This window comes from Carassius carassius, chromosome 26 (assembly GCF_963082965.1).
Source record: "Carassius carassius chromosome 26, fCarCar2.1, whole genome shotgun sequence".
NCBI classification, from domain to species: domain Eukaryota; kingdom Metazoa; phylum Chordata; class Actinopteri; order Cypriniformes; family Cyprinidae; genus Carassius; species Carassius carassius.
In genome coordinates, this window is record NC_081780.1 from 21,212,781 (window position 1) to 21,237,277 (window position 24,497).

The following is a 24,497-nucleotide window of genomic DNA, read 5'->3' on the forward strand; positions in this document are numbered from 1 at the left end:
CTTCTATAAAACAAGGTCTCAGCATTCAGATTTTGTCATTTTTTTAAGAAATTCAAACAATAAATACCATTTTGCGACTCTTTAATGTGTCCTGACAGATCATTTTGCCTCAGTTCAAGCGGTACGTGAACCTATCGTCTTATTTTATTGATTGTCATATTTACTTACAACACAAAATAAACATGAATGAACATCAGAAAGTATTTTATTTCAACTGCAGAAAGATGTTTAAGTTCTCTGAAGTTAATTGTGCTATGAGCACAGTGTAACGACTTACAGGACACAAAATTACTGACATATGGCTTGTCAACATCTCATCTGATTGCAGTTTACTACTGTTCTACTGAAGCTCCCTCATCACCTTTAACATTTCCGTGCCGTTTGACTATCACCTGTCGCTGAGGCAAAGTGAAGAGTACATCTAAAAAGGTCTCCCATTTGATGTGGCCATAAAGACGTTCTGCATTCAAATAAATGCATTTCTTGTAAAGAAAAAAAACTGTAAAAAGCCAACCTTAGATCTGCCCTTGCATTAATTCCATTAAATATCTTTAACGGCATTACATCGGAAAATGAATTGTCTGCATCAACTCACTAATTTTAACAGCACTACTTTTTATATTCTAACAGGTGCAAAGAAACAGATTGTAAGACTGAGGGTCACATCTGGTCAGAATATAAATGATCCTGCAGTGATGACTGTTATCTTACAGAAGGTAAGTATTAAACTATTTCTGTTAAAACAGATTATGGATAATCTGCAGTATCACATTTAAAAAATATGATACTGTGCATTGTAGTGCCCTATTAAGTATTAATGGCACACGTCCTGTGTTATTATCTGACATAAAACTAACCATACTTTATAATTAATGTAATTTATTTTATTTATCTGAAGGATTTGTAAGAATTCAGGTACCTAGTAGAGCCTTTGATCACTAACACAAGTAAGACACAAGTGTAATAAAACTAATATGATTTAAATCATATTAGTTTTATTACACTTGTGTCTTTCTTGTGTTAGTGATGGAAGATTTAAATACTACTAAATACCAGCAAGATGTAAATACCAACTATTACTGATAACAATAATCGCATAATAAATCGATAATAAATACCTGTTTATGTATATATATTTTTAAATAACGTTGCTACTATTTGTAACACTGACCCCAGGTAAATGTAATTGTCAGAGTTATCAAATCAAATAACTTTATTGTCACATCACCACAGTACATGTGTCTTGGTGAGTGACATACTTGGGAGCATGCTCCAGACAGTGCAGAAACAATTTACATAAAGACATACAGACTTATACAGATGACAATGTGCAGTATACACATGCATATACTCAGTACACACAGTGTTCTATTAGACATACTTACATTTCGCAATACACATTCTACATTATGTAGACATATATACACTCAAATATTCAAAGGTTCAATGGATTATACATGAACTGGATATGCAAAATGTCATGGATTTGCATTGGATGGTATCCAGTGGTAGCAGTTACATTATTGTTTTAAGTGCAGTGTGTACGTATAGTCCAGAATTGAACTGTGTTGGAGTTAATGTGCAGTGTGTGGCATACCGTATAGTGAGAGTATGCTATAGGGAGCTGTAGGGTGTATTAGTTCTAGAGCTGTAGTCAAGTCCAGCTTTATGGAGTCCAAGTCCAGGACTAGTCGAGACCGAGTCAAGACCAAGTCCAAAGAGGTTCGAGTCAAGTCCAAGTCTAAAAGTTTAGAGTCTAAGTCAAGACCGAGTCCAAATGAGAGAAAAAATAATCTAATTCAAGACCACATACTTAACTACTGATAATGTACAGTAGGTGGACAGCCTAAAGGCCCTTTTTACTGCCGCACGTACCGCCGCCGCGGTGTCTGTAAAGTGCATTTGCAGCTTTTGACTGCTGAGTGGCGCTTTAACCACAAGTTATCAAACAAGCGCATCAAAGCACATTTTCGCAAATAGACGTCAGTTTTGCCTTGTTGATGTGTTACATTTGACGGCTTCAGTCACGAAAAATGAAAAAAAAAAAACACTAGTTAAAATATTTAAAATATTTAAGATATATTTAATATGTAATATTCACAGATGAAAGTTTGGTACTTATGAAATTATGTGTATTTCTTAGAACGAATTCAAACAGGATAAATGTCAAGCCTGTGCCTGAGCCTGTGCTTATATTTTCTCTAAGCTACATGGTATTAAACCATATTTTAGATTTGATACATTTAAAAGGTGTGCAGTATTATTTATATTATATGAATTATGTGTTAAATTGTGATTTACTTTGCATCGGATCATTAAAAGTGGTAGCCTATTTTAGGGTGGTAGGCTACATGGATTAATATACAATGTCAATATTTTCATGTATTATGCCTATATTTTAATTTATATTTTTAAATTCCTTTAATAAAACAACATGTATTTTTGTTATTCGTTACATGTCCTTTATTTTTGACAGATAACTTCTTGGGAAAAAGACATTTGTCTGTAAACTGATTAAGAAATTGTTGCATGTTTAAACGTGAATCACTGTATAATTTCGTTTACATTATTTATGCATAATTAGCCTAAAACAAGAAACGAATAAATTAAACCTGCATGATTTAGCTAAATCTTTGAAACTCTAAAGAATGGACGGATTAATAAACCGTCCTCACAATTAAACTCAAGTTCTCTCATTATAAACAACAAAATGCACACGATGTAAAAAAGAGCTTCATTAACTGACAACATAAGTGATTTTAAAGGGAGCCTTCTTTACTTGCTTTTAGTGCTGGGCGATAGCATATGGCCTAAAAAAAATCTGATTTATGATTTAAATCGATTTTAAAATCAATATTCAAATGACAAAGAAATTTATCAAAACAAGTTTTAATATAGTTATAAATTTATATCTGAGACAAGATGATAAAAAAACTGTAATGTTATTACATTAATGCTGGAAAGACCTTTATTTTATTATTATTATTATTTTTTTATTTGTTTATACTAGCCCATCATGCATCTAACCATCCACTCTGTGTTAAGAGCTGCTCAGATTCAAACTGGCAGCTCCGCAGTGAGTCAGTGTCATGGACAGAGGACAGAGCAAGTGGAAATATATTTTCTAGTCTATATTTCCATCTCGTTATGCCGCTGGTTTAGTTTTTTTTTTTTTTTTTCTATAACTTATTTGTAAATAGAGCCGTCACTGTCTGTATCTACACCAGATGCATGAGTTGTCATCCGTGCCCCACTGCGCTAAAAGTATGTCTAAACTTGATGACATAACACTACAGTGTCAAATCATCTGAACGCAGTGTCAGAACATTTCGTCATAAACAGAACAAGGCATCAATTGACTGATGGGGATCGTGTCCAGTGTATCCAACACTGGGTTCTGTTGTCTTTTGTCGGACCACGCCACTTGTGTCCGGTGTAGACCTGGCGTGCATTTTTTAATGGGTTATGTTACAGCCCTGGTTGTTTTTAATGTTTTTATTAAATATCTGTATTGACTGCATGGTCATATCATCATATTATTTACGGCAGCAGAGTCTGTGAGAGTAGCTAGAGCAGCAACAACTTCCTTCCGCGCACAGAGCTGATGCTGATGCTGATACTATCAATTCCAATTCTATCAAACCTTTAAAATTAAATCAGAACGCGGCAGCAAGATTAATTTTTAATGAGCCAAAAAGAATATGTCACACCTCTGTTTATCAATTTGCACTGGCTTCCAATAGCTGCTCGTATAAAATTCAAGGCATTGATGTTTGCCTACAAAACTACCACTGGCTCTGCACCCATTTACCTAAATTTGTTACTTCAGACTTATGTGGCCTCTAGAAGCTTGCGTTCTACAAGTGAACGTCGCTTGATTGTGCCATCCCAAAGAAGCACAAAGTCACTTTTACGGACTTTTAAATTAAATGTTCCCTCCTGGTGGAATGGCCTCGCCAACTCTATCCGGACAGCTGAATCCTTAGCCATCTTCAAGATTCGGCTTAAAACACATCTCTTCCATCTTTATTTGACCCTCTAACATTAACACTCACTATTCTAATTCTATTCTTTAAAATAATCTAACTACCTTTCTAATCTTTTTATATTCTATTTTCTTTTCATTAATTATGCAATTGTATGTGTGTGTGTGTATGTGTAAAGACCTCTAACACTAGCTTGCTCTATTCTTTTTTTAATTCTGTTTTCTTTATATTATATTATTTAAAATCCCATGCTAGGTGTACTGTGTTAACCTAACTGAGACTTGTTATAGCACTTATATATCATTGCTCTTTTTGTTGTTTTTGATTGCTTCCACTGTCCTCATCTGTAAGTTGCTTTGGATAAAACCGTCTGCTAAATGAATAAATGTAAATGTAATGTATATGTGATACTAGAAACACCGCTCCGCCTTCACTCCATGCATCTGTTTAAATCATGCTTTAACCCAAAAATAATCTGTAAAAGAAACAGACAAACTCCTTAGCATTTAACATCCCACTCGTCTCTTGCAGTCATTATAACCTGATCAAGCCATAGCTAAAAATGTTTAACATGAATTCTTGCTGAATATGCAGTTATATTATGGGCTGTTGGCATGAATTGTACTCGTGATGGAGGCTCTTGAAGCGAGTGAAAACCGCGATGCTCAGACTCTTAATATCCTCTCCTCGTTCCAGTCAGAATCACCCCGCTCCGATCATCCTCTGCTTGGCAGCGTGTCTCTGTCAGACTCGCTGGGGAGGGTTGAGCCACTCGGAACTATGGGAGCCTGAGTGGTGCGTCGGTGGATGTTAAAAAGAAAACAGATTTTCATTCAAACAAACCGATGTAAATTACAAACTCAAGTTAATCGATAAAATCGATTTATCACCCAGCCCTAGTTGCTTTCATATAATTTTTTTTTTTTAATGCAGCTGCATTTCTGCTGCTGCAGCATTTATTCTTATTTGTTTTATATTCATTAAAAATTTTGTTTGGTTTTATTTTGGATAATTGCATGTAAAAAAATATTTACGTTGTAATGCATAGGCAAAATATGAATTAATATTCATATTCAATTCAATTATTAATCCACATTATTGACAGGGCACATTAATATTCAACATTCAACAATCTGTGAATGTTGCATTTCTCTCGTCAGAGAGAGCCAGAACTGTGAATTTCATCTTGCAGCCGAAAAGAAAACATTTGTTTATTAATAATTAAAATGTCTAATTTTTCACAATTATTAGGCTACTTCTGCATGTGCTTTGTGTCAAATTAATGCATGTGCTTGAGCGCGGAATATATTAAGACTTGATTATGAAAATTTAATATAAACCTCTGATTAGTTGAATATAATAAATGAATGACTAGAACTAGAAAAATCTTACGTGGGGGCAGACCATTTTTTAGTCTATAACAATAAAACAACAGTCCTATATAAACCAGATCAGCAAGTGAAAGCCTCATAAGACACTGTCCATATGAAAGAGCAAGAGATTCACACATTTATCTCGACCCCCACAAGTCATACATAACTAAACCCAAAAACCAAACCCCCTCCAGCTGAACTGAATTCGGTCTGTTTTTTGGCTCTGAGGAACGGTGTGTTACTGGGCTGAAACATGTCTGCACTCAGCAGCACTACTCTTTGTATTCATTATTTTCTCCCAGCCCATATTATTATTTTCACAAGACCATAATGATAATAACAAATTATCAATTAATAATTAATCATTATTTTACTAAAATCATTGTTATTTGTGATCGTGGATGTTTGCGGAAGGCTTTAAGACCAAGCAGAATCCTCTGCTCCCGTCTCACAGCGCGCGGGACTCCGCTCACTAAAGCAGCTTCACTGTCTGCAGTTTGACTTTACTAAATCAGATTGAGGCGAATACAACTTATTGATCATGAGACCAACATTTAGCAAGGCAGGAAAACATTCATTCTAACGGAAGGAAGATGTATTTCATTGAGCTAATGCTGTTAAATAGAGAGAGAGAGAGAAACTAGTCTAGGGCTATTCTTAAACTTGGAGCTCATTATATTGAAGTACAAATCCAAACACCAGAAACGTTATGCATTTTATGAATAATGAAATGTTATGAAAAGTATGCATTTTATTTATTCACATGCTGTATGGTTGAGATGATATTTTAGTTCACAACTTTAAGTTCCATTGTTTAAAAAAATGTTTTATTGGCTAACGTTTCATAAACCTTCAGTTGTTATGCTCTAAAATCCAATGCCATTTGTAATTTCACAGTATTTTCACCACCTAAATCACTAACCTTTAAAGTAACAATTCTATAATGGTCAAATTTACTCAGGCCAATGGTATTTTTAATGACATTTTATTATTTATTTATTATTTATTTTTGAATAATTGTAGCCTACATAAATAGGTGAAGCAAAACAAATATTTGGATCGTCCCTTATTTTTTCCCTTATTTTCTTAAAGAATAAACACTTATTTTCTACAAGAATAAACATGATAACATATTACTAATTCATATAGAAATAATTTAATAGTTATTTAATAATTAAATAATTTTACAATAATTTAAAAGTTAAAACCTATTTTTGAACTTTAATTTAAATACTATTAAACTTTAAAATCTCAAGGTGTTTATAAATTAAAAAGGATCAAATGTCACAGTGCATGTTAAATAGCCTAAATGAACTTGTGTTAACAATATAATTAGAACTAACAATATAATTAGATTTTTCTACATGAACAATTCCTGTATAAAATGGGACAGCAACCTTTATATCAAACATTTTTAAATCGTCCACAGCTGAGCAACGCGGAGGCGGATCTGCTCCAGAGCACACGAAGTGAATATGCTGCACAAAGTCATTTTCAGATGCAATGAAAAAAAAAACCCTGGATAGCCTATGCAGGCTCTGCTCTGAAGTATATAATAATTATAATTACTGTTAACCCAGAGTCACCCAGAGTAACACAGAGTAACAAATTTTAACGGATTAATCGCCTATTTTCATTTTCTGCATGTTTTCCTTCTTTATTTTCTTCATTTTTTTTAAACACACTAAAAAATTTAATTTGTGAGAGGAAAAAATATATGAGTCGTGTATAGGTTGTATTTTAACGGATTAATCACCTATTTTCGTTTGCTGCATTTATATATATATATATATATATATATATATTTTTTTTTTTTTTTTTTTTTTTTTTTTTTTTTTGATATTATATAATTCATGTATAAGTTGCATTTTAATCCATTTAGAAATAATAACGACTGGCCTAATAATGTTATAATATACCAACAAATCCTTTAAATTTTACAAATATATCAGAACAAAACAAGAATTAAAAATATATAATTCTAATGGATAAATATAATTGCAGTATATAATAATATAGGCTTAGCTATAAACAAACAAAAATAATAATAATTTAAAGCTAAGCATAAGGTAAGGTTGGGCTCTCTCACTCGGGAGAAATCCAAACGTTTCCATATTCGTGATGTTGCCCATTTGAAGCTTAACTATTATTAATGAGGTAAAATAGGCTTTTTAGTTCATGCGTGTTTTCAGTATCGATGGAAAAAAATCATAATCGACAATATGTGGAGTAAGTTGACCGCTGCTAATGCTGAATGTCACGGTGAATGACTGCTGTTTCCAGTGAATATGTCCGCGAAGCACCAGCGGGATCAAACAAATGAAACAGAAAATACTCCATTTTTGAGGCATAATTAAAGCAAAAGGCATAATTAAAAAAATGCAAAGTGTTAGTAGTTTGAAAAAAATCAAGAATAATAACAGTTAATAATAATTATTGCTAAATTCTGCACCGTTCTCATTTCGGTCTGCATATGGAACCTGAAGATTTTTTTAAAGCAATAATAAACCGAAATGAAAATGAAATGAAAACATTTAGCTTTTTATCCGTATATATATATATATATATATATATATACACACACACACACACACACACACACACACACATACATTGGCCTTATATTTATTTACTGTTTAATAACAATAGCATGCATATGATCCTTTGTGTAAAGGTCTTCTATAAATTTTTGATGAGTAGACTGTAGTCTAAGTCTATCCTACGTTTTGAAATGAACTCACTGTAAATGTTTTAATATTTTTTAAAGATGTTACAATGTTATATCATAATGTTATTGTTGTTTACTTCCTCCTTTTATCTAATTTTACAATTACATTCATTTCGCAATCTGTTCCTTTGTGCCACCTGGCGGTATTTTCGCGAATGATTTTAACACGCGACTGAATTACAGTGCAGCGGTAATGCCCATTTAGGCTGTCCACCTACTGTATGTGATGCGAGAGACAGCATATCTCCTGTTCTAAGAAAATATTTTTACATTATTATTTGTAATGATCAAAAAGCATGTGCAAAGTAACAACTCTGTAGGACATTAGTCTCCAAACTAGATCCTGGAGGGCCAATGTCCTGAAAAGTTAAGATCCAACTGGCCTTAACACACCTATCTGGAAGTTTCTATTGTGTCTGGTAAGAGCTTGATTAGCTGGTTCAAGTGTGTTTAATTAGGGTTGGAGCTAAACTCTAAAGGACGCTGGTCCTCTAGAACAGAGTTTGGAGCTGTAAGGTCAAATTATTTTTATGTACTTTATTAAGGCTCAAGCCCAAAGGGCGAGAGGCCTATTGTTTTCCTTAGGATTATTTTTTATTCTTATTCTTATTCTTATTGGGGCCCAAGCACTGCAGTGCGAGGACCCTATTGGAATTGCCCCGTTTCTTCTTCTTCTTCTTCTCCGAAATTAATCGCATTTTTGAGGGCCTAAACATGCTCCAAAACTCACAAAACTTTGCACACGCATCAGAACTGGCGAAAATTTACATCTGATATAGGTTTCAGAAGTGGGTGTGGCAAAATGGCTCGATAGCTCCACCTGTTAAATTTCAACGGAGTGCAGCTCGTTCTGTGTTTCACGTACATTCATGAAAATCGGTTCACACATGTAACACACCATTCCCTACAAAAAAGTATCTTGGTACAAAATCCAAAACCCAACAGGAAGTAAGTTATTTTGAATTTCCTGTATGATTTTTGTGCAGTTTTTGCCATTTCCATGCCTCGTACTTTGACGAACACCTCCTACAGTTTTAATTGGATTATCTTCAAATTTGGTGATGTTGTGTTTTGTGATGTTAAATTGCAAAGGTTTTGAGTTTTCGTTAAGGGGTGTGTTCCTGGCGGCCTGACAAAATTTGATGTTTCGCCGTGAAACAAGAAGTTGCTGTAACTCAGGCAAGCAATGTCCGATCTTCCCCACACTTCACACGTGTGATAGGTGTTCTGTCCTGAACAAACACCCATGACCAAATTCAGTTGTAGTCATAGCGTCACCTGCTGGTAACAGGAAGTGACAAGGTTAACACTGTTATGGACTCCTAGGAACATATTAAAAAGCATCAACAAGTGTTAAATAGCCTGGCAACATACTAGATAAATACTAATACATGCTAGCAACACTTAGCTAGGTGCAAAAGCATTCTTCTAAGGCAGTGAAAAAGGAAGTTGCTGTAACTCAGGCAAGCAATCTCCGATCTTCCCCAAACTTCACATGTGTGATAGGTGTTCTATTCTGAACAAACACCCATGATCAAATCAGTTATAGTCATAGCGCCACCTGAGGGTAACAGGAAGTGACAAGGTTAACACTGTTATGGACTCCTAGGAACAAATTAAAAAGTGTCAAAAAGTGTTGAATAGGCTGGCAACATGCTAGAAACATAATAAAACATGCTAGCAACACTTAGCTAAGTGTTAAAGCATTCTACTAAGGCAGTGAAAAAGAAGTTGCTGTAACCAAGGCAAGCAATGTCCAATCTTCCCCAAACTTCACACGTGTGATAGGTGTTCTGTCCTGAACAAACACCCACGACAAAATTCAGTTATAGTCATAGCGCCACCTGCTGGTAACAGGAAGTGACATGGTTAACACTGTTATAGACTCCTAGAAACATATTAAAAAGTGTAAACAAGTGTTAAATAGGCTGGCAACATGCTAGACACATAATAAAACATGCTAGCAACACTTAGTGTTAGCAACACGCTAAGTGTTAAAGCATGCAACTATGGCATTGAATAAGGAAGTTGCTGTAACTCAGGCTAGCAACGTCCGATCTGCCCAAAACTTCACACGTTTGACAAGAGTCCTGTACTGAACACATCAGCATGCCAGTATTCAGTTACAGTCATAGCGCCACCTGTTGGTAACAGGAAGTGTCATATGTAACACTTTTAGTGACTCCTAGGAACATATTAAAAAGTGCCATCAAGTGATAAATACACTGGCAGCATGCTAGAAATATACTAAAACATGTTAGCAACAATTAGCTAAATGCTAAAGCATCATATTACTGCAGTGAATCAGGAAGTTACGGTAATTCAGGCATACAGTGTCCAATCTGCCCCAAATTGAACACGTTTGATAAGAGTCCTGTCCTGAACACATCAACATGCCTGTATTTGATTATACTCATAGCGCCACCTAATGGCAACAGGAAGTGGCATGTTTAACATGGTTATGGACTACTTGCAAAAAAATAAAAAGAATCAACAAGTGTTAAATAGGCTGGCAACATTCTAGAAGCATACTAAAACATGCTAGCAACAGTTAGCTAAGTGATAAAACATGCTACTAATGCAGTGAAAAAGGAAGTTGCTGTAACTCAGGGAAGCAAAGTCCGATCTGCCCCAAACTTCACACATTTGACAAGGGTCCTGTCCTAAATAAATCAACATGCCCAGATTCGGTTATAGTCATAGCGCCACCTGCTGGCAACAGGAAGTGTCATGTTTAACACTTTTATGCACTATTTGCAACACAGTAAAATTTGCCATTGTGAGATTCATAATCTCATGGATGTTACAGTAAATCTGTTCAGCTCACAGATGAAGACTAAGCTGTAATGCAATCAGAATTTTCACAAATGCTTATAGGTCAATAAAATCATTACAAAACACTTAAAAATAATTTAAGGATTTGATAACACTGTAAAATACTGTCTAATTTGTTAACATTAGTAAATGCATTGGTAACACTTTATAATAACTGCACTCACTTGTAAATAGTCAGTTCATGCTTTATAAAGTCTTAATGTCTTAATAGTCATTAATAAGCAGCTTATAAATACAGCTATAAATAACTTTTTATTGGTTTATAAGCACATATCTTATAAAGGAGAGTAAAGGGTCAGTTATCTTCAAGTCAAGTCAAGTCATCTTTATTTATATAGCGCTTTAAATAAAATACATTGCGTCAAAGCAACTGAACAACATTCATTAGGAAAACAGTGTGTCAATAATGCAAAATGATAGTTAAAGGCAAATTCATCATTGAATTCAGTGATGTCATCTCTGTTCAGTTAAATAGTGTGTGCATTTATTTGCAATCAAGTCAACGATATCGCTGTAGATGAAGTGACCCCAACTCAGCAAGCTAGAGGCGACAGCAGCAAGTTACCGAAACTCCATCGGTGACAGAATGGAGAAAAAAACCATGGGAGAAACCAGGCTCAGTTGGGGGGCCAGTTCTCCTCTGACCATACAAAACCAGTAGTTCAATTCCAGGCTGCAGCAAAGTCAGATTGTGCAGAAGAATCATATGTTTCCTGTGGTCTTGTCCTGGTGGTCCTCTGAGACAAGGTCTTTACAGGGGATCTATATCTATATCAGGGGGTCTCCGCTGTCTTTCAGGGTAATAGAGGTCCTTTCTAGGTTCTGATCCCCCATCTGGTCTGGATACGTACTGGATCCGTGTGACTGCAGTGACCCTCTGATCTGGATACAGACTGGATCTGGTGGCTACGGTGACCTCGGAATAAGAGAGAAACAGACAAATATTAGCGTAGATGCCATTCTTCTAATGATGTAGCAAGTACATAGGCTGTTATGTGAAGTGTTCCCGGTTCCGGTTGACCTAATTAATGCGGATTTGGATATTAAAAGCATATTAGTATGTTATGTGTAAGCCAGGTTAAAGACATCGGTCTTTAATCTAGATTTAAACTGCAAGAGTGTGTCTGCTGTCGGGTCTCTGGGCTAATCACCTGCCTTTTGGTGTGTGTGTGTGTGTGTGTGTGTGTTGGGATGTTTGACAGCTCACCGCGTCTGCCTGTTTGTGTTTTCCCCGCCTCCCTTGTTTCCCCGTTGTTAACCTTGATTGTTCGCCACCTGTTCTCCATGTCCTTCTGATTTTTTCCCCTTTATTATTTCCTGTGTTTCTCTGTCTATTGTCAGACTGTTGTTATTCGTACCAATAGCTCCGATCATCTAGCAGCTCTTTGTACTCACCTTGTCGTGTCTTGTCCTCAGGCTCCAGTGTGTTTAGCTGTTTACTCTGCCCTTGTTCTTACAAGCCTAGAGCTCCTAGTAGCTTCCAGCTGTTCATCCCTCCGGTTCGGCGGTTATATGTACTTCTGTGAAACGTGACTCATCTGCCACTCATCCTGTCACTGTGAGTGAAACCTGTGAAACGTGACTCATCTGCTACTCATCCTGTCACTGCGAGTGAAACCTGTGAAACGTGATTCATCTGCTACTCATCCTGTCACTGCGAGTGAAACCTGTGAAACGTGACTTATCTGCTACTCATCCTGTCACTGCGAGTGAAACCTGTGAACTGTGACTCATCTTCTGTCTCCTCTGTTTTGAATAAAGCCTTGAGTTTACCCGCATCTGAATCCAGCCTGCTTTCTCCTGACAGAACAGTCTGACCAGATATGGATTCAGCGGGATCTGATCCGCTTCGCTCGGCTCTCGTACAGCAGGGAGTTTTAATAGGGCAGCATGCCATCCAGCTCAACACCACCGTGCAGGGTGTGGACGTTCTTAGTGCCCGAGTATCCAAACTCCTCACACGGGTGGACGACCTTCAGCGAGAGGCAACGAGCCGGGGGTCCTATCTTCACACCGGTATGTCCCACGAGCCTGAACCCCATGCCAACAACCCGCCGATCTACGATGGCGATCCTAACACCAGTCAAGTGTTTCTCTCCCAATGCTCGCTGGTGTTTTCTCTGCAGCCCCGGCGTTACGCTAATGAGGAGACCAAAGTCAAAAGTCAAAGTCACCTTTATTTATATAGCGCTTTAAACAAAATACATTGCATCAAAGCAACTGAACAATATTCATTAGGAAAACAGTGTCAATAATGCAAAAATGATAGTTAAAGGCAGTTCATCATTGAATTCAGTTATGTCATCTCTGTTCAATTAAATAGTGTATGTGCATTTATTTGCAATCAAGTCAACGATATCGTTGTAGATGAAGTGTCCCCAACTAAGCAAGCCAGAAGCGACAGCTGCAAGGAACCGAAACTCCATCGGTGACAGAATGGAGAAAAAAAACCTTGGGAGAAACCAGGCTCAGTTGGGGGGCCAGTTCTCCTCTGACCAGACGAAACCAGTAGTTCAATTCCAGGCTGCAGCAAAGTCAGATTGTGCAGAAGAATCATCTGTTTCCTGTGGTCTTGTCCTGGTGCTCCTCTGAGACAAGGTCTTTACAGGGGATCTGTATCTGGGGCTCTAGTTGTCCTGGTCTCCGCTGTCTTTCAGGGATCTAGAGGTCCTTTCTAGGTGCTGATCCAGCATCTGGTCTGGATACGTACTGGATCCGGGTGACTGCAGTGACCCTCTGATCTGGACACAGACTGGATCTGGTGGCCACGGTGACCTCGGAACAAGAGGACCAAAGTGGCTTACGTCCTTACACTTCTCTCGGGCCGTGCCCGCGAATGGGGAATTGCCGTATGGAGATCCAGGGCTTCCTGTTGTGCCACCTTTGCGGATTTCAGTCAAGAGATGGCCAAATTGTTTGATCGCTTTGCTCAGGGTGACGAGGCGGCGGCCCAGTTATCACGACTGTCACAGGGGAGGAGCTCCGTCACTGATTATGCCATCTAGTTCCAGACTTTAGCTGCAGCATGCGGCTGGAATGAGAGCGAGCAGCGCGCTCGTTTTCTTGAGGGGTTGGATTTTGCCATTTCTAACGAACTCACAGCCATAGAGCTCCCGTGGGAATTGGATCAACTCATTAATCTCGCGCTCCGTATTGAGGGTCGTCTCAGCCGGCGCCGCAAACAACGGCAGACACCCGCCCCGTGGCGCCACCTAGAGCCCTCTTCAGCCAGTTCAGCCAGCCGACAGCCCTCGGAGGAGGAGCCCATGCGGTTGGGTCGTCTACGGCTTACACCACGGCAGAAGCAGGAGCGTCTGTCGTCGGGGGCGTGTCTATACTGCGGCAAGGGAGGCCAATTCGCCCTTCAGTGCCCGTTAAAAGGCCAGGGTCCACCAGTGAGGCGGATAGTCCTGGTGGGCACGGTTCTCAGCTCAAGCTCTCCTGCAGCACGCACTCAGCGTGCTGCTTCCAACTCTCCTTCCAGAGTCATTCACACACTGGACTCGCCCTTGTGGACTCAGGGGCTGAGGGGAACTTCCTTGATGCTGCCTCTGCTCAACGTTGGAGAATACCGCTTATCCCTTTGGTTAGTCCCGTATCAGCATGGTCATTAGCTGGCCGTCCCCTTACCACAATCACCCACGTCACCCCCAAGATAGATCTTCATATTCCTGGCAGCCATTATGAGCGGATTGAACTGTTTATTATTGATTCCCCTAAGGCTCCTTTAATTCTGGGACATCCATGGTTGCACAAGCACAATCCCCACATTGATTGGGTCGGTAATTCTGTTTTAGCCTGGAGTCAGTCTTGTCACGTGTCATGTTTGGGTGCTGTTTTTCGTCCTGTCTCTGTGTCTTGTGTTCCTCAGGAGGATCCCTCGGACCTGACTGGTGTTCCGGCGGAGTACCATGATCCTCGGGAGGTCTTCAGTAAGGCCCGGGCCACCTCACTACCTCCGCATCGCCCCTACGACTGTGCCATTGATCTCCTCCCGGGCTCTTCTCCGCCTAAGGGTCGTTTATATTCCCTTTCAGGTCCTGAGAGAGAAGCCATGGACAAGTACATACGTGAGTCACTTCAGGCTGGGCTCATCCGCCATTCCTCCTCTCCCGCTGGTGCAGGTTTTTTCTTTGTTCAGAAGAAGGACGGCTCTCTGCGCCCCTGTATTGATTACAGAGGTTTGAATGACATTACTATCAAGAACAGGTACCCCCTACCTTTAATGTCTTCTGCTTTTGAATTATTGCAGGGAGCTCGGGTCTTCACCAAGTTAGACCTGCGCAACGCCTACCACTTGGTGCGCATTCGGGAGGGGGATGAGCGGAAGACGGCATTTAACACCCCTTCGGGACACTACGAGTACTTGGTTCTTCCGTTTGGTCTTACCAATGCTCCAGACGTTTTCCAGGGACTCGTCAACAGCGTGTTGGGTGACATGATCAATCAATTTGTCTTTGTGTATTTGGATGATATTTTGATTTTCTCCTCTTCTCTCCAATTACACACCCAGCATGTCAGACGGGTTCTCCAACGGTTACTAGAGAACCAGTTGTTTGTCAAGGCGGAGAAGTGCGAATTCCATGCTGAGTCAGTTACGTTCCTTGGCCACATTATTTCTACGGAGGGGATCAAGCCTGATCCCGCTAAGATTGAAGCTGTCGCCCGGTGGCCGGTCCCTGACTCCCGGAAGGCTCTGCAGCGTTTCCTGGGTTTAGCCAACTTCTACCGGTGATACATCCGGAATTTTGGTCAGATCGCTGCACCGCTGACAGCCTTGACCTCCACTAAGGTGTCCTTCAGGTGGAACCGGGAGGTGCAGGTAGCCTTTGACATTTTAAAGTCCCGTTTTGTCTCTGCACCTGTTCTGATGGTTCCAGATCCGGAGGCCCAGTTCATTGTCGAGGTTGATGCTTCGGACGTTGGGGTTGGCGCAGTTCTATCTCAGCGTTCCCTCCATAATGGGAAGGTTCATCCTTGTGCATTCTTCTCTTGTTGTCTCAGCCCTGCAGAACGTAACTATGACATCGGCAATAGAGAACTGCTGGAGGTACGATTGGCCTTGGGTGAGTGGCGTCATTGGTTGGAGGGGTCAGCGCAGCCCTTCTTGGTCTGGACAGATCACAAAAACCTGGAATACATCCGTTCGGCCAAGAGGCTGAGCTCTCGTCAGGCCCGCTGGGCGCTCTTCTTTGCCAGATTCAACTTTACCCTCTCGTACCGGCTGGGATCTAAGAACACCAAGCCCGATGCCCTCTCTCGCCTGTTCGGTGCTCCAGGGGGGGAGTTTGCGGCCAAGGCCATCCTTCCTGAGGGGGTGGTGGTCGGGGCTCTTTCGTGGGGTATCGAGCAGCGAGTTGAGGAGGCCGGTCGAGGGGTGCAGGTGCCGGGAGAGTGCCCGGCGGGCAGGCTCCTGATGGTCTACTGCATCCTCTCCCTATCCCTTCCCGTCCTTGGTCACACATTGCCCTTGATTTCGTCTCTGAGCTTCCTCCGTTGAAGGGAAACACTGTAGTTCTCACGGTGGTGGATTGCTTTTCCAAAGCGGTTCATTTTATTCCCCTGCCCAAGTTGCCTTCCGCCCGGGAGACCGCCCAACTGGTGGTGGATCACGTCTTCCATCTCCACGGGTTACCGGTGGATGTGGTTTCTGATAGGGGTCCCCAGTTCATCTCCCGGTTCTGGAGGGAATTTTGTAGGCAGATTGGGGCCTCCGCAAGTCTGGCTTCTGGTTTTCATCCCCAGACCAATGGGCAGTGTGAGCGGGCCAATCAGGATCTAGGAAGAATGCTCCGCTGTCTAGCATCCAACAATCCGAGTTCCTGGTGCCAGCAGCTCTCCTGGGCAGAATACGCTCATAACACCCTTCCTGCGGCCGCGTCAGGTATGTCCCCTTTTGAGTGTGCTGTTGGTTATAATCCACCTCTGTTCCCATCACAGGAACCCGACGCAGCGGTTCCATCCGCCCTGGCTTTCGTCCAGCGCTGCCGTCGCACCTGGTAGAAAGTCAGGAGGATTTTGATCCAAACCTCTGGCAGAACCAAGGCTGCAGCTGATCGTCGCCGGTCCTCTCCCCCTGCCTATGTGTGTGGTCAACGGGTTTGGCTTTCTACCAAGGATCTGCCTCTCCGGGCGCCTTCTCGTAAGCTGGCATCCAGATTCATTGGGCCATTCCGCATCACCAAGGTGGTTAGTCCGGTGGCGATCAGGCTCAAGCTCCCTCCTACTCTTGGTCGGGTTCGCCCGGTGTTTCATGTTTCCAGGGTCAAGCCTGTGTTCTCTTCCCCCCTTAATCCTGCTTGCAGTCGCCCCACCCCCTTGTCTTGTGGATGGATCTCCTACCTATACGGTTAAGAGATTACTCGATGAGCGGCGCCGCGGCAGGGGGTTTCAGTATCTTGTGGACTGGGAGGGGTATGGCCCAGAGGAGAGGTGTTGGGTGCCGTCCCGGGACATTCTGGACCGCTCGTTGATTGAGGACTTCCGGCGGCATCGAGGTAGGCCCCTTCCTAGAGCGCCAGGTGAAGCTCCTGGGAGGAGGGGGTACTGTCGGGTCTCTGGGCTAATCACCTGCCTTTTTGGTGTGTGTGTTGGGATGTTTGACAGCTCACCGCGTCTGCCTGTTTGTGTTTTCCCCGCCTCCCTTGTTTCCCCGTTGTTAACCTTGATTGTTCGCCACCTGTTCTCCATGTCCTTCTGATTTTTTCCCCTTTATTATTCCCTGTGTTTCTCTGTCTATTGTCAGACTGTTTTTATTCGTACCAATAGCTCCGATCATCTAGCAACTCTTTGTACTCACCTTGTTGTGTCTTGTCCTCAGGCTCCAGTGTGTTTAGCTGATTCCTCTGCCCTTGTTCTTACAAGCCTAGAGCTCCTAGTAGCTTCCAGCTGTTCATCCCTCCGGTTCGGCGGTTATACGTACTTCTGTGAAACGTGACTCATCTGCTACTCATCCTGTCACTGCGAGTGAAACCTGTGAAACGTGACTCATCTGCTACTCATCCTGTCACTGCGAGTGAAACCTGTGAAACGTGACTCATCTGCTACTCATCCTGTCACTGCGAGTGAAACCTGTGAAACGTGACTCATCTGCTACTCATCCTGTCACTGCGAGTGAAACCTGTGAAACGTGACTCATCTGCTACTCATCCTGTCACTGCGAGTGAAACCTGTGAACTGTGACTCATCTTCTGTCTCCTCTGTTTTGAATAAAGCCTTGAGTTTACCCGCATCTGAATCCAACCTGCTTTCTCCTGACATCTGCCTCCCGAACAATGTTAGGTAGGTTATTCCAGAGTTTTGGCGCCAAATAAGAAAAGGATCTGCCACCCGCAGTTGATTTTGATATTCTAGGTATTATCAAATTTGAGTTTTGAGAACATAGCGGACGTAGAGGATTATAATGTAAAAGGAGCTCATTCAAATACTGAGGTGCTAAACCATTCAGGGCTTTATAAGTAATAAGCAATATTTTAAAATCTATACGATGTTTGATAGGGAGCCATTGCAGTGTTGACAGGACCAGGCTAATATTGTCATACTTCCTGGTTCTAGTAAGAACTCTTGCTGCTGCATTTTGGACTAGCTGTAGTTTGTTTACTAAGCGTGCAGAACAACCACCCAATTAAGCATTAAAATAATCTAATTGCAATTCATAAGTGTAGCTCTCTCATCAGATACAGTCATTGAACAAGCAGCACCTTGTTCTTTCACAAAGAGGCACAATGTCACTTTCCAAAACCTTCACCTTTTCTGCTTCTCTCTGGTGGAATGAGATGCCAACCTATACCAACCTTCTGAAACCACCACAACCTTTCAAAAAGCAGCTAAAGCAACAGCTTTTAAATCAGAATTTAATAATTCTTTAATTCTAAACCAATGCAATGTAATCCTTTCTGCATTTCTTCTCTACAACAAAATTTTTCATTTAAAGTGCACAGCTGGAGTGCTGTCACCAGAAACTTAGAATGTGGCCGAACAAGAACAGAGAGGATAAAGTCCGATATGTATCTGCAGTCTGACACTGTTCTCCAAAGTAGTCTGTCCTACGGGAGACAGGAGAATGTACTGTTATGATTCAACATGAGAGGCCCAACATGCGCCATGGGGATATACTCTGTTGCAACAACAATGTGGTTTTGTGTATTATCTATAAAACAATTTTTGGTTTTAAAGAGATAGTTCACCCAAAAATGAAAATTCTGTCAATAATTACTCACCCTCGAGTAATTTTAAACCCATTAGACCTTTTTTCCTCTATGGAAAACAAATGTGAAACATATGAAATCCAAATGTGCAGCAACTGGCATGGAAGATAAGGAATTGTGGAATGAATTCATAATTTTGTTTTCTTTAATTGCACAGAAAAATATTCTCAGATTTTATCAAGAATATCTTTATTTGTGTTCCGTAGATGAACAAGGGTCTTATGGATTTGAAACGACATTAGGGGGAGTAATTAATGATGGAATTTACATTTTTTGGTGAACTAACCCCTTGAGGGGTACGGTCCCACATATGGGATTTTTATTTCCATGCCCCTCAGAGTATAGTTCCACATATGGGATTTAGAAGGTTTGGTGATGTTGCATAACTGCCAACATTCAAACTGTGGTTTCGCGCATTGGCTGGTGCTGAGCCAGAGAGAGATATGCACTGCTTTTGTAATATTATAAAAGCTATGCAGTGTTATTAACCACAAAATGCATATTTTAGGTTTCAGACATTTAAATACACATAAATACTAGTATTTACAATACATTTAGAGTTTGAAAAATACAGATGTCTATGGAAGCAACAATAACAATCCATTCAAATGTTATTTGCAGATGTTTTTTATTCATATCAGATACACATAGCGTAAGTAACTATAAAGTTTTCTCTATTCTTCACCCAGTTCACCTTCGCCACTTATTACTTGTGTTTCGGGAGAGATTGATGAATTCAATTCGCATGCTGTAAATCCGACTGACAGGACTCTCTATACTACAGCGCGAACAAACATGGTGGCGCCCATCTCACATTACAGATCAAGATTATTTAGAAATGTTTTTATATGACGAAACACACTCATTTACACATATTTATGAATCAGAATATCACTCTGGGGAGACCGCTAGAATATTTTAAACTCACCACTGAAAAGGTTAAACTAGCTGAGTGAACGCTTCATTTAAGTTTTTTTCCCAACCCTGCTACACATTCTGGCAAAATCTTATACATTTTGTATGTATTGTTGTTTACTGCTAGAAAATTAAAAAAGTAATAAGAGTCACTGTTTTACGTAAAGATTTCAATGGTATTCAGATGTCTCTCATTTTAGTAAGTGTTGCATATTGTAAACCATAGAAAAAAAATAAATGAAAATAGCTCATATCATATTTGATTTTTCTTTAGATAAAACAGAAGCTGAAGGAATGGGGTATAGAAAAGGAAACAAAAGTGACATGGAGAGTTCAGCCAAATGGATATGCGTTTTCACAAGTTACACATTTTTAAGGTAATCACATTATTAGAATTTGAAAGTGTGATGCTCTTCTCTGTAATGGATTTAAACAGATTTCACTCTCCTTATGTACACCTAGTTTCTACGGCAGCAGTGGTGGTCCTGGTTCACTTTCACTCCAGCTGTGTGCTCAGAAGTGTCAACCCTGTGGCAGGATGGTTGATATATTGTAAACTCTGTCAAAAACCTTAAAACAATTAAATTCAGTTTTTATTTTAATGATTTAATTTAAGGTTTATTTTAGCACAGATATGATTTTAGTTTGTAGGGGATGTAATTATGTTTCCTAGTAAAAAAACAACACTTTTTCATATTTTATTATAAAATGACTAGTGTTGTGAAAGATACTTTTTACCATTACATAAATAAATCACTTAGAGCAATTTTAATACCAAGTCCCTTTGTACACAGACAGACCTAAATTGGGCAAATTTAGGAATTGACCTCTTTTCAGTTAATGAGTGTGAATTATATCTGAACTGACTGCAACACACCATATAATATTCTGGAAAATTAAGTGTTCTCTTAAAAGTAAAATATAAATAAATCAATTGCACACACACAGGCCTTCATATAAAACAATGTACTGTAAGTTCACTCAGTTCTATTCATTCCTGTTTATGATTTGAAAAAAAGTGGAAAATTTTCACATATTTCTTAAACTTTCTAAGATTTTTTGGAAGCTTTAAGAAAAATCAGGAGGCTTTTGTAAATATTTGTCATTCACATCAAAACTTTTTCAATCTTCAGAAAATACATACTGTTGAAAGGTCTGAATGTCATATTTGGTGTGTTATTTTTAGTAATGTTGCAAAATAAATTTGTGACTAGAAAAAAATAAAATAAAATAAAAATCATTGGAGTCAAGGTGTCACCTGGTAGCTGTTTTTGGAATAATGGCTAAATAAAAATCTCACGGGAACCTTAACATAATTTATTTACTCATATGGCTTTAATTTTATAGCCAATTTAAATTTTAAAGAGACCAACCTTAGGTCTGTATTTCAAAACATTCATGACTTACAACAGTCTAATTTATACTAAATTTTCATGTCTATATTCAAAATAAAAGTATGTGGGAGTTGGGGGGTGACAGTTAATGGGTTAAGCACAACTGATGAAGCCAGTTAAGTCCTTGAAAATTATTTGGGAACTTCGTGGTTTGTGTGATTTAGAATTTTTCTACTAAAAGCCATATATAAAGTATGTCCCATTTCAAGCACAAAAACACAGCCAGTTCAGGCGGTGTTTCATTCCCTCATCTCAAAGAACCAAGGTAATGAAAGTAAAAGTTCCTTTCAGATTTAAGTTCACATGACCATATACGTGATACTTTACAACCTTGTTGAGAGCAATGCCATTTCTAGTGTCTCTCACAGATCACAGCAATTTATGAGTGAACAGTTAAGTTGTTCTGTTGGTTCTTTTTGGCAGAAATTGACACATCACCTGTAATGTTACTATACTATAATTAATCTCTGTCAGGGTCAGGTCAATAGGATTCCCCATGGCGAAGCCTATCTACTGCACCATCATAGTAGTATCAAGCAAAGTTTACAGTGCTGCACAGCTCGCAAAAAAACTAAGTGTCCGGCCCAGTCCCATCAATGGTTTTTAGAAGCTTGGCCTAATAAACTTTGAAACATGGACATCATGCTAAAAGCTAACTTCAAACCTTGTTCTCTTTCTTTTCCCACTTTATCAGATCAATATAAATAAAAGATGTAAAATGAAAATTGAATATTTAAATAATGAAAAATATAGTTCGAACTAAATAGTATCAACATTGAACTGACTCAAGCTTAATAACAAGCAACATTGCTGGTTGATTTTATCTCATATCAAAATGATGAATTTCATATCCCCACCCCTTTTCACCAAATCAGTGGATGAGAGAGTAGACCTACAATGCGCCAGAGATAACAAATGTTGCCAGATGTACTATATACTGAATATAATGCTGTAAATAATGATATATGAGTAATTACTTTATTAGCAAGAACTTGGAATGATAATTCCTAATAATAAATGATTTAGTAAATATTATAAAACTGGATAGCACATCCTGTCAGAATTGTTTTTTCAGTTTCTTATACACATCTAAATGGCTGAAGTCTAATCTCACTGTAATCAGCACAAACTGGGCTATAATAATACGTGAGCACCATGTATGTACATTATTGTGTTTTTTTGAGAGAGAAAAATTATGCATGGTTAGTGAAAAACTAAAAATGTTAAATCACTTGAATAAGGCAATAAAACACAAAGAACATTGGTTCCCGGGACTTTTGAGAACTGGAGCTTGTAGCCTAGAATTTTTCTTTCTAAATTATGTGAAAATCATCTTGTTTACTCACTCACAGAAAACAATATATTGATTAAAATTTTCTAAGACACTTTTTGTTGGTAAAAGTCAAATGCGAGTAGGCGTCAACTATCATGAATATCATTGTGATTTACACCTAAGAAGACAAAGGCCTGCATAATGAGCTGCATAATGAACCATTCTGTCAGCTGTGTGTCACTGAGAGGGAAGAGTTACAAGAAAGAATGTAAGGACAAAATAAATGTATATAATTTTATGTTTGTAGTTTATTAAGAATATATTTAATTATCCCACAACATAATTTAATATCCACTTGCGAATGCAGTTAAACAGTTTATTAGGAACAATCAAAGCTGACTTTCAAACTGAATTTTTTGCATCATTACTCCAGTCACACAATCCTTCAGAAATCCTTTTAACAATCTGATTTTCTAAAAAAAAAAAAAAAAAAAAAACATTTATTTTTATTAGTATTATTATTATTATTATTATTATTATTATTAATGTTGAAAAGAGATAAGAATATTTTTCAGGTTTTTTGGGGGGGATAAATTGAAAGAATAGCATTGTTACATTTGTTACAGTTACATTTATTTGTTACATTGATATTATTTACATCAAGATTTTGAATGGTATAGTAGTTTATATTGTTATTGAAACTTAATGTTTCACTTGATTATACATTTAGTCAGGAATTATAGTTTGGAAAAAGTATTTGGAAAAAGTCTAACTAGTAAAATGTTTACACTTTATGTGAAAACTAGTATGTGTATATAAATAAATAAAAAGAGACTTACTCATGTTTATGATCTCTGCTGAATAAAGTGCTTCATTGTTTTTTCTGAAAAGCGTGTTCAGCATGGGGGCGTGTTCGCATTAGAAGATAATGAAGGGAGACGTGAAAAACGGACACCACGTTGTTTTAATATGGATTACTTTAACACAGAATGTTTGTTTTTGGCAGCACTTGTTTGGTTTAAAAGTAGACATGTCAGGCTTTCTATAGATATATTTCTCTCATGTCTCTTTGTTAAGTATTCACTGAGTTACAGTTCATTTTAATGACGCGTTTGGAAATGAAGATCATCGCAGACAAAGGCTGCAGACAGCACACCTTGTTTGTTATCTTTATTTTATAAATGCATAAAGTTTTGTTGGTATTATTTCTGTATACAAAAAACAGGAGACCCTTTACAGATTCGATTGATGTATTGCTCTAACCTGTACGATCAAAACTGAAAGTGTAATTTAAGTTATTTTCGGGTTATCAGGAGAAAGTGCCTCGTATACGCATTGATCGACTCCAGAGGGTTAAAGGAGAACTCCGGGCAATTTTTAAGTTAATCTTGATCGTTAAACCTTTGTGAGTACTGTCTATAGAAAAAAAAACGAACCGGATCGGAGCTTGCAACACGGAGATATTACAGCTAATGCGCAGAGCTCCCACTCAGCTAAAACGGCAGTTATGGGGGCATATACGATAAAGAGTGTATTTGTGCTTCTTAACAGACACAAAATGCAATTAAAATGTCTGTCCAACATGAACAGGGCCCTTACATGACAACAAGATGCATTTAGCAACCTAGCCATTGTTTAAATTCACCTAAATAGTGTTTTAGACGGCTAGCTGTAGTCTCACGCTGAAGTCCCGTGGGAACTCACTTGTAGCCGGAAAAAGTAAATAGCAGCGCGCAGGTGGGAGGAGCATAGTGTCTCTTCTCAAGCCGTGTGTGCCCAAATGAAA

The 24,497-nt window shown here is 39.0% G+C and overlaps 1 long non-coding RNA gene across 1 annotated transcript; it reads left to right on the plus strand.

The window, feature by feature from the left end:
* Positions 1 to 630: 630 nt before the first annotated feature.
* Positions 631 to 20,700, plus strand: LOC132106317 (uncharacterized). Its single transcript, XR_009424112.1, has 3 exons — positions 631 to 716; positions 20,319 to 20,421; positions 20,507 to 20,700. It is a non-coding gene; the product is annotated as an uncharacterized LOC132106317 (long non-coding RNA).
* Positions 20,701 to 24,497: the final 3,797 nt, after the last annotated feature.